Below are 10,635 nucleotides of genomic sequence, written 5' to 3'. Positions count from 1 at the left end.
TTTGGAGGTAGATATTTTTTATTGTCCCCATTTTTCAAAGGAGAGAGGAAACAGATATTCAAATAGCTCTAAGCTCTTCAGAAGTCCTCGAATGCTTAATAAATAATGTCCAAAATCATTATTAAGGACATAAGCTGTACACAGTCAAGGTTCCGCAGACGTATCTGGCTTTATTTCTGCAGCCTTCCTCCCTGCATCGCCACTTTCTCTAACAAAATGAATGAATACCTGAATCAAAATGAAATAATAACTCCTCATGCTAGAGCCTCAGTGTCAAGCCTACATGATGATCTCCATGCCTTCATTCGTAGTGCTTCCATAGCCTGAAATATATTGGACCCAATGTGTGCTGAAAACGGACATTCCAATATTTCAAGATGCAGTTCAAAGGTCACTTCCTCTCTGAAGTGTACCGGCCTCCTCCGTGAGTTGTCTCCTTTTCTTCCTTCATTTCAAAGTGTTAGCCCACAGTTTATAATGCACTAAATGCAGTTACAATAAGATATCAAGTGCTAGGTACAAAGTACAAGGCGCAATATTGGCTCAAAAGAGTGTTTGACAAGGAAAGAGGAGTCCCCGGCTTAAATTTAAGAAGGTCCTAGGTAACCTATTAAATTTTTGTGACAATATTTATTAGAATGTGTAGAACAAAATAAATTAGCTTTCAAGTCAAAGCAAAAATTAAAAATGTAAACAAAAGAAAAACATAGAGCTTCTTTCAACAAAGTTTGCTTTAATATGTGACCTAGATGAGGTATTGGAGTTTATTTTAAAGCTCAGTTTTGTATTTTTTCTAGATGTTTTTAAAGGTCTTTGCTTGGAAACACATTCTTTTATTGAATCCAAGATGCAGTCCATCCAATGTTAGGAATATTTTTACCCAAATGGTTCTGAACCCAAGACCCCAAGCTCATATTTTTACTTAGTCCCACTTCACCCTCTGACCCCTTCACTGATGGAAATTGTCTAATTCCGTGGGGTTTTCATAAATTTAAATGGGTACACTCTGTGAGTTATTGCTTTTTTATTGCCAAAATATCCTTTTGCAATTGCCTTTTCTTTTAGAAGGAAGGTTTTGTGTGTGTTTTCAAGATTAACTCCTGATACTGTTTGTATCTTTATTCTATGTAACACAAATATTCATTAATCAGGATGTCAAAGGACGCTATGTTCCTAGCACAGCGTTTTTCCACTGTCTGACTTCTGAAGTATGGTGTACATTGCTGACTGTCCTGAGCCTTATATGGTGTTATGATATTAATCACTATGAGAGGTGAAACCTGCAAAAGCATAAATTGAAAGTAAGCCTATTTGGGGGGCAATTTACTATCCAGAGTTTGTATGCACCTGAGAGTAATTTTTATTGCACACTGTGACAACAACACATTCATAATATGGGACAAAAAAGGAACTCGGGCTCAGTGTTTAGGACAGCAATTCACAACTAGCCATAGAATTAGCACCATTAGCACATGCCAGGAACAATCTTAATGCAAGGTACAAGTTGGAACTGGGACCTTCTAATTCTATCAGGTTCCTTCTGTCCGCTATTAAAAGCAATCTTGTTTTTGTTTTGCTTTTTTGTTTGTTTGTTTTGCTTAAAATTTCTGGAGCTGTTGTAAGTATGTGAACAACAGAAAATGAATCCTGAATAAGCAAAAGTTTCAATGAAGGAACAGATGTAGGATTTAGGTGTTTTAAGGAAAACAGAAGTTCCTCACCTAACAAACCTTGAGTGATATCTTTTAAAAATAGTAATTCAAACTCATTTCTATTTAAACATAGTAAACAAAACCTCCAGTGTATCAGCCAGGGTCCTAGAAGGCAACTGTATCCACTCAGATGGTTCAAGAGACTTTAATTGAAGGCGCTACTTGTAGAAGTGTGGATGGTGTAAGGAACAGAGAAAGAACATTAAGCACCAGAGACCAGAGACTACCAGTAGCAGTGGGAATCTACTAACAACTTTAGGTCTGAAGGGACAAGTGTGGGGATAGTGTTCCTTGGGCCCAGTGCAAGATGGAGCCAAGAGCCGAGGATGAAGGGGACCTGGCAGGAGCTGTCGTCATGGGTGGGAATAAGAGATGTGATACCACTGCCCAAGTGAAGCAGCAGGGAAGAACAAGCAGAGCATCTTTCCCCTTCTGCCTTCTAATCTCCCTGTGATTCTTCCCTGAGGAGAAAGCAAGAGAACGAAAAAATATCTATGGGGAACGGGCAAGACATGGTGGCGGTGCAGGGGAATATCAGCCCAGTTTGGTGTCATTTTAACATACCAAAATGCCAAGATCCTCTTTTTATTTTTATACCTAACCCTGGGGATGGTCTTTGAAATAATTTTTGAGTGAAAACAGTTTTGTGCTGTGTAATCTGGAGCAATATTCCTCAGGAAATTTTATCTGCAGTCTCATAAAATGAGACAACATTCTTCTCATAGAATGCCAGTGACTCACTTTGCTGAAGGTTCTATACTTCTTCAACTTCCTGCACTGGCTACCTCTCTCCTCCAGCACCAAACCGCACTTTTCATAACTGAATTCCACATCTTTTCCCTTTACGTCGCCGTTTCTGTTAAGAATAGCATCTAGGCCTATATGTAAACTTCTGTGAAAGTATATTTCTTTTCTAATTTGTTCTCTGCTTAACTCAACAACTAGCCCAAATGTGGGAAGAGTATTATAAAGAACTATTCAATAAATAAATGAATTCATAATTTCATGAATTTCCATATTAATTTTGAATGCTTTTTCTTTCTTGTCCCTCAGATCTAGTTGTTTTAGATTTTGTGAATGATCTTTCAAATTTATCATTTGTATTCCCACTATTTCAATCATAATTTATACCTTTATTAAATTCCTTTTTTGATATTGCAAAATCTTCTATAACTGCTTATTTCCATTCTTTTCTATCTTGTAACTTCTACCCAAAGCATCAGGATTGATTTGCCAAAACTGTAGGTCAAAATTCCAATTCTGTAATTATCCAGAAGAAAAAAACAAAAAGCTGGGAAAATGTACATAAATTTTTCCAAAATTTTTATTTATTTATTTATTTTTGGCTGCATTGGGTCTTTGGCACTGCGCGTGGGCTTTCTCTAGTTGCGGCGAGTGAGGGCTACTCTTCGTTGTGGTGCGTGGGCTCAGTAGTTGTGGCTCATGGGCTCTAGAGCGCAGGCTCAGTAGTTGTGGCACACGGGCTTAGTTGCTCCGCGGCATGTGGGATCTTCCCAGACCAGGGCTTGAACCCATGTCCCCTGCATTGTCAGGTGGATTCTTAACCACTGAGCCACCAGGGAAGCCCCAGGGAAAATGTACATAAATTCTTAACTAAAGTTAATAGAATCACAGAGTTTTACCGTTTTTGTTTGTTTATCAGCATTTTCTATACCTTATACAATTATCTTGTATTGCTTGAATAACAAAATTAATAAAACAGCCTTGTGTTTTAACTGGTTTTTATATAGGACTACCTATATATTGGCCACTCAATGGAGTAAACAAATTCAATGGATTATGAGGGACTAGAAAAAACATGTCATAGGTGAGTGTTGGAAATAATACACTTTATTTGGGAATTGATTAAAAGCTAGTTTATAATGATTCAATTAAAACATTCCTATTATCTCCCTTGATCTGTTGATTACAGCTTTTGAGGCAAAGTCCTATTTTTTTCTTTTTGATTCGACATCTACTAGAACATAGATCATAGTGTCTGTTATGTTCTAGAAATTGTTTTACATATTAAGAATACAACCAAGTTCCCTGACTTCATGGACATTTACTGAGTGAGGAAAAACAAACATTAAACAAGTTATTAAATAGGACAATTTCAGAGAGTAATAAAGAAGAAAGCAAACAGACTAAAGTGATAATGTATGTGGGGGAGGAAGGAGGCTGCTTAAGAGTCAGTGGTCACGGAAAGCTTTTCTAAGATGTGAAATTGAATTGAAGCTGAGGCAGAATTACCAAAGGAAGCCAGTCATGTAAAATTTGGGACATGTAAATCTAAAGAAAATGTTAAGATGATTGGTTAATAATTCATCTCCTTAGTATAGTAAAAATGAAAGTGATGTTTATGCTGATGAAATAACTAGGGCAAAGGTCCTGGGGTGGCAAAAAGCTTGGTGTGTTAAAGAAATAGAGAATTCATGGTAGAGTACATACAAAGAGGGGAATGAGAGAGGTGGGGGAGAGAGAGAGAGATTGAAATGTAAGAAGATGAGGCTTGAGAGAAAGACAGGAGACTGGAGATGTGAGGACTTCTAAGCCATGGGGGAAAAAAATGTATATATATATATGTGTGTGTGTGTGTGTGTGTGTGTGTGTGTGTATTTTGTAAGTGATGAGGCTCCTTTAGAGGACCTTAAGCACAGGACTGGTGAAATCATATTCAAGTTGTAAGACATCACTGGCTACTGTTTGAATAACAGAAAGACAAGAGAAGAAGCCGAGGAATCAGTGTGGAGACTATGACAGTCATCTAGGAAAAATGACAGCGGCCTGTTCATACAGCTCAGGACAAAGCTCAGGATCACTGGTTGGTTTCAACACTGGTTAAGTGTATTAAAGTTTACCAGAAATGTCATTTTCTAAAGAACTGTTATTGGTATGGGGCCAATAAGTGTAATTTTTTTGCTTTATTTATTGAGATGCCTGTCGACCTGAAAAAAGAAGGAAGAAAGATTAAAAGGTCCAGTGAAAATGCCTCACAAAATTTATCTGGGGCAATTTTATGCTTTCATTATCTCTGGCCTTGTTCCCAGCACTTATTTATTTATGTGATGTTAAAATAAGTGGATTAAAAAATTATATTATCAACTCAATGTTTTCTTAAATGATGTCAAACACCTACCACTAAATATTAAATATACAAATAGAAATACAAGAATTTTCTATTAAATATATATTGATGTCCATTTAATGAAATTTGAAAGTTTAATATGCTCATTCAATGCCTTTTTAATTTTTTTTTTCAGGAAGCTTTGGTACCATGGAGAGAGATTTTATTTTAAATTATATTAAATATAGTCAAAATATATCGAATTGTCAAGTTTTTACTTCTCTAAAGTATTGCATTTGTGGGCTTTGTTTCATAAACTCCTACATCTTATTTATAAGCTATAAAATATTTCTAAAGAACTAAGGTGAACACCCTCCTAGGGCTTATTTTTCCCCCATTTAAAAGAAAATCACTTTATGATATTTCTCATTCTTCTTCTTTTGACTGACCTTGACTCGTCATTTCTGAGAATTAATGGAACTCAGTCACCTGAACTTTTCTCAATTCGCATTTCACATTTCTCTACTTTGGGTTTCTTGACATACACAGAAGTTACATGATTTATTTGAAAGGGAAAAAATGACCTCACACATGGCATACATAACTACATGTTGAAAAACAAGACAAGCCTAGAAAAGAATAAAATATATAATAGGTCACATTGATCAGTGACAGCGAAGAATTTCTGTAGGGATTTCTGACCCATGCAGGTCCTCACACAGCTTCAGAACCAAGGCTTTGATTCAGGAAGAGGAGGCTACTTTGGTGTGATTTAAGGCCGCCAAAATCTCTTCCCACCCCGAGTCCCCCTTTCAAGTTAGAATTATGGAGCTGGAGGTAGGCTTTAGAGAACAAAACCAGCTTCCTTAATTTTCCAATTAGAAACACGAGACCCAATGTGGTGAGCAGAGGGGTTGCAGGTGAGTTACTCTGGGAAGCAGACACTGAGAAGGAAATTAGCAATTAGCCTGTAGGACATTTATTGGGGGAGTGCTCTTCAAATCAACATCCTGGAAGGGTGAATGAAACAGAATAGGCAGAGAGGGAAGCTGAGCCGGAACAAAGTCACAATGAAGGTCACAGCTCCAGAGCTCTGGGTCTGGGATGGCCTTGCAGAGTCGGGCAAAGGGACCTAGGTACACCTGTATTCACCAGTCGCTGGATACAGGCCATCTTTGAGAATGGGGCATGAAGGACATAATCTTAGATGAGGCAGCCCTCTTCAGCCAAAAACAATCTGTGGAGGGGAGTGAGTGTTTCCATGTTAATCTGGCTGGAGTGGCATCTGAGTGCTGCAACATCTCTCCATTAGGCCGTATCACCTGACTCCTGGTTCTGTGCTCTCAGTCTGCTGGAACGGCCTAGGTGCAGAACTTAGCCGAGATCCTGACACGTAATAAGCACTCAATAAATGGAAGGGTCCTCTTGTCCCCCTCTCCACTCCCACCTACTACTTTGGGTTAAGGCATATCTTGGAACTACCTTTTGCTTAAACCTTGATCATCAAAGTGGGTCTTTTGCTTAAACCTTGACCATCAAAGCCCTAACTGACTCAGACAAGATAGAAATAAGTAGAATAGTGAGGCCTGGGCAAGGCCAAGTGTATGGGAGCTGTTCGGGGCCTGGAAAAGACCATGGACACCTCAAAAATGAGGTACAGCTGTAAGGAAATAAACAAGTAATTCTTCCCTGGAATTTTGAAAAGAACAGTTCTGGCACATACCAGAGATGTTTCAGCACAATAAGAAGATCTGGAAGCAGTTAGATCAGACCGTGCATATTTAAGTGCAAACAGGGCCTGGTGCCAGGTGTAAGAATATGGACAAGTAAAGAAGACTGCTCGAGTGGGCTTTCCAGCCAGAGGGGCCAGAGAGTAAAGACCCTAGACTCAAACTAGGAGTTTACCTAGTTCATCCTCCAAAGAAAATTCATGGGGAAAAATATAATCAAAACTTCATAGTAATCAGTTAACAATCAAGTAATCAGTTTAAAAAATAAGTTAAATTAAATTTAGCCTTTCAAAATGCCTTAACTGCTGTGTTAGGTCAAAATATCCCCTGTATATGTATAGAGAGCAGCTGGCAGGAATATGCTGACACAGAGAATATTCCACATTAGCTGCGTCAATATTACTTCCAAGATGGGTAGCAGCAAACATCATTATACCACCAGGACTGAACAGAAAAGGTAAATCTCTCACATTGGGTGAGCTGCTGGCACAGGTTTATAGCCAGGCATAAGTCCTCAGATGCCTTCTTCTGACCATTCTTTTTGGAGCTCACTATAGTATCTCTTCCTTCCAGCTCCCACTGGGGAATTTTGATTAAGTACTTTCACTGATTTACCAGTCACATTGTGAGGTGTATCTCAACTCAAAATTTAGGACATGACAAATTTGAAGATTCTATATTCTTATGATATGATTCTAATTTATGATTTTGATTCTAATCTTATGATTCTAATTTCTTATGATATTAAACCAAATATATTAATCCATTGGAAAAGCAGACCAAAATATTTTGGCTACCTGCAACAGTGATGCAGCAATTTATCCTTTTTATCATCTCACACAATAAATAATCTGGAAGTAGGCAGTTCCAGGATTGGTAAAGTGATCGAATAGTATTAGTGCCCTAGACTGGCATCTCAGCCATTCCCTTGACCTTCTTTACCTCCTGATCACAAAATAACTGCTAGAGTTTCAGGTATTGCATCCACACATATAAAATATATGTGATATAAAATAAAGAGGACAAATATGGGCAAAATGAGGCTTTCTTTTGTCAAAGAGAATGAAGACTCTTCTTACATGTCATTGGCCAGAACTGGATCATACGTAGGGCTGGCTGGAAACTGTCTTTCAAAAGGGAAGGCTGCTTTAAGCTTACCACAGTGAGCGTGTTGCCATCTCAACACAAATCAGGATTCTTTTAACGAGGAAGTGGGTGGGGTGGGAAGGAATGATTCTAGGTTAGGCAATTAACCATATTTGGCACATACCATAAGGGAACCTTAAAATGTAATAGGAGAGGATAATGGGATCAGGGGAATTCAATTTTCCCCACTTTTGTGTATGTTTAGAAATTTCCACATATAAAGCCTAAATAGTTTATCATTCAGTAGCAGTAAACCTTAGAAAGTTTGATTTAACATATACTCAAAAATCAAAATAAAGTTTTACTTTTCTCTTAAAAAAATAAAATAGGAGAGCAAAGGAAGAAGAAAATAAACTCAAATGGGTTCCTTCCCCTTTCTCTACATTCCTCACTATTGCTCTCCTCATTTCAGGTCTTCTAGCTCATGCAGCTTCAGCTGAGAGCTGGCAGCTTGTTTAGGAATCATAGGCACTTTCTCACTTTGCTCCACTTTGACAGGGAAGTGTTCATGGAGGCGCAAAGGGTTAAGTAATATTTCCAGAAGAGCATGGGGGTGGTATTACAGATATGGAGAAGGAAAATGATCAGGGCTCAGGGCGAGAGACCTGTGTGCCATTGTGGCTCCAACCTGGCTGGTCATACGGAGATTATGTGCGAGCCAGGCAGCGTATTCATGAGAAAGCCTAAGGTTTTCTTGAGAGGCACAACCACAGGAAACATCAAGAGTATCCCGTCTATCCAGGGCCATGTCCCATAAGCATTCATCACACAATCTAGTCTCCTTAGTCAGGAACTCAAGGGGCAAAGGGAAAGAAGCTGACACAAACTTGGTTCAGAGACAGTAACTGGGCTCAGGAAAAGGTTATCACTAAGTGAAAGTCAATTTTTTTCTGTACCAGACCTTAAGAACATGGGCTAGCATGTTGAATAAGAAGAGCTAAGTAAAGAAGCCATCCAATGAAGCTTCTGTATCATCACAGAGATGCACTAAATCTGAGGACAAAAGTAGAGGAACTTACATGTATTAAATATCTACTGCACGTGTGTGTGTGTGTGTGTGTGTGTGTGTGTTTGTATAAGGTGAGTGTAAAGAATACATTTTATGTTTTGATTTCTGTATATTATTTAAATGTGCATTATGTGATATGATCTATCTATATACATACAATATTTAATTTTCCTTATAGCTATGCTAGACAAGGATATTTTTCTCTTAGCGGGCAGATGAGGAAACAATCAGAGAAAGAATTAACTTGTCCAAGGTTTATCATCAGGCATCACATCAAGAATTATGACATGAACTGCACTTGTCACTAGGGCTGAATAAAGAGCTAACCCTCGGGGACAGATAAATGATTTAAACTCTGAGGTGGAAGACGTGGTCAATCATGGTTCTTCACATTTGCTTGAGGGGAACCTCTGCCATTCGATAGAACCATATGGGGGGAATGTGACACAGCATGCCGCTGATTCTGCTGCAAAACGGTTAGGTGTCTGAAAGCTAATACTGTATTAACAGTTGTTATGACTCTATTGAACCCCCAGCTGCTGCAGTCTGAGGAGTATTCCATTAGATAATTGATGATACAGAAAAGCAGATGAAAAGTTGATTCTTTGTTATGCCAGAAAATCAGAAAGTGTTAAAAAAACCACCACCGCACTGATAGGGGGATGTCAGAGGGGTACAGAAACTACTGGAAGAGATCCCAACAGTCAAACCTGCAACTATTTGAGCAACAAAATAAAGTAATATTGGATCACAACTCAAAGTATAAAGTAAATATCCATGAGTCCACACTGATATAAATGATATTGACTGCACAAATAAATGGGGAAGAATATACAAACCTCCCATGAATAGTATTTCAAATAATTTATGTAGATACACTGTTCTCAAAAGTGCAGCAGACCTCAAGCCTGGGCTGTGCACAGAAGGAAGTGTCGAGTATCTTAAGGGGGGTAAAGGACTATCTTTACATTGAAAAACCTGACACACACTACCTTATCCAAGTGCTCAAGGTCAATGTCAACAGTGATAGTCGTGTTGATTGTATGTATCCTTGGTATGATGTAATAACAATGGCACTTTATCTCTGAGGTCTTCCTCACATAACCCTAGTCTAATCATAAGAAAAACATCAGATAAATTCCAATAGAGGGCATCCTACAAAATATGTGATTGTGGTCTTCAAGAACTGTCAAAGTTATCAAAAACAAGGAAAGTCTGAGAAACTGTCCCTTCCAAGAGAAGCTTATGAAGATATGACCACTAAATGTGATGTGGTGTCCTGGGTGGGATCCTGGAACAGAAAAAGGACATTAGGGAAAACTAAGGAAATGTGAATATACTGTTGGCTTTAGTTAATAATAATACATCAATATTATTTCATAATTAGGGAAATTGGATTGGTTATATGGGAAATCTCTGTACTATTTTTATAACTTTTCTAAATATCTAAACCTATTCTAAAATATAAAGTGTATTACTTTTTTAAAAAGTTGCAGAGAACAAACTAGTAGTTGCCAGAGGGGAGGGAAGTGGAGGAATGGGTGAAAGAGGTGAAGGGAATTCAGAGAAACAAACTACCAGTTATATGAGTCACAAGGATGTAATGTACAGCACAGGGAATATATTCAATTATATTATAATAACTTTGTATGGTGCATAATGTATAAAAATTTCAAATCACTGTGCTGTACACCTAAAACTAATATAATAAGTCAACTATGCTTCAATTAAAAAAAAGCTGATCCATGAAAGTGTCTGTGGTATAAATAGAATAAAAAGCAGGACATGCAATTATGTGTCCAGTATGCTAAAAGTCTGAAAATGGAAGCACGTATTAGGAAAAAAATAATAGGAACACAACAAAGCTTTTATAACATCTGTGTTTAGGTGGTATGACTATGGTGATTTTCCCCTATATTTATCAGTTTGCCAACTTTCTTTAATGATACGCATTGATTTTATAATAAAAAG

This window comes from Eschrichtius robustus, chromosome 14, assembly GCF_028021215.1.
Source record: "Eschrichtius robustus isolate mEscRob2 chromosome 14, mEscRob2.pri, whole genome shotgun sequence".
Lineage (NCBI taxonomy): Eukaryota > Metazoa > Chordata > Mammalia > Artiodactyla > Eschrichtiidae > Eschrichtius > Eschrichtius robustus.
Note: the sequence above shows the minus strand (reverse complement) of the source record.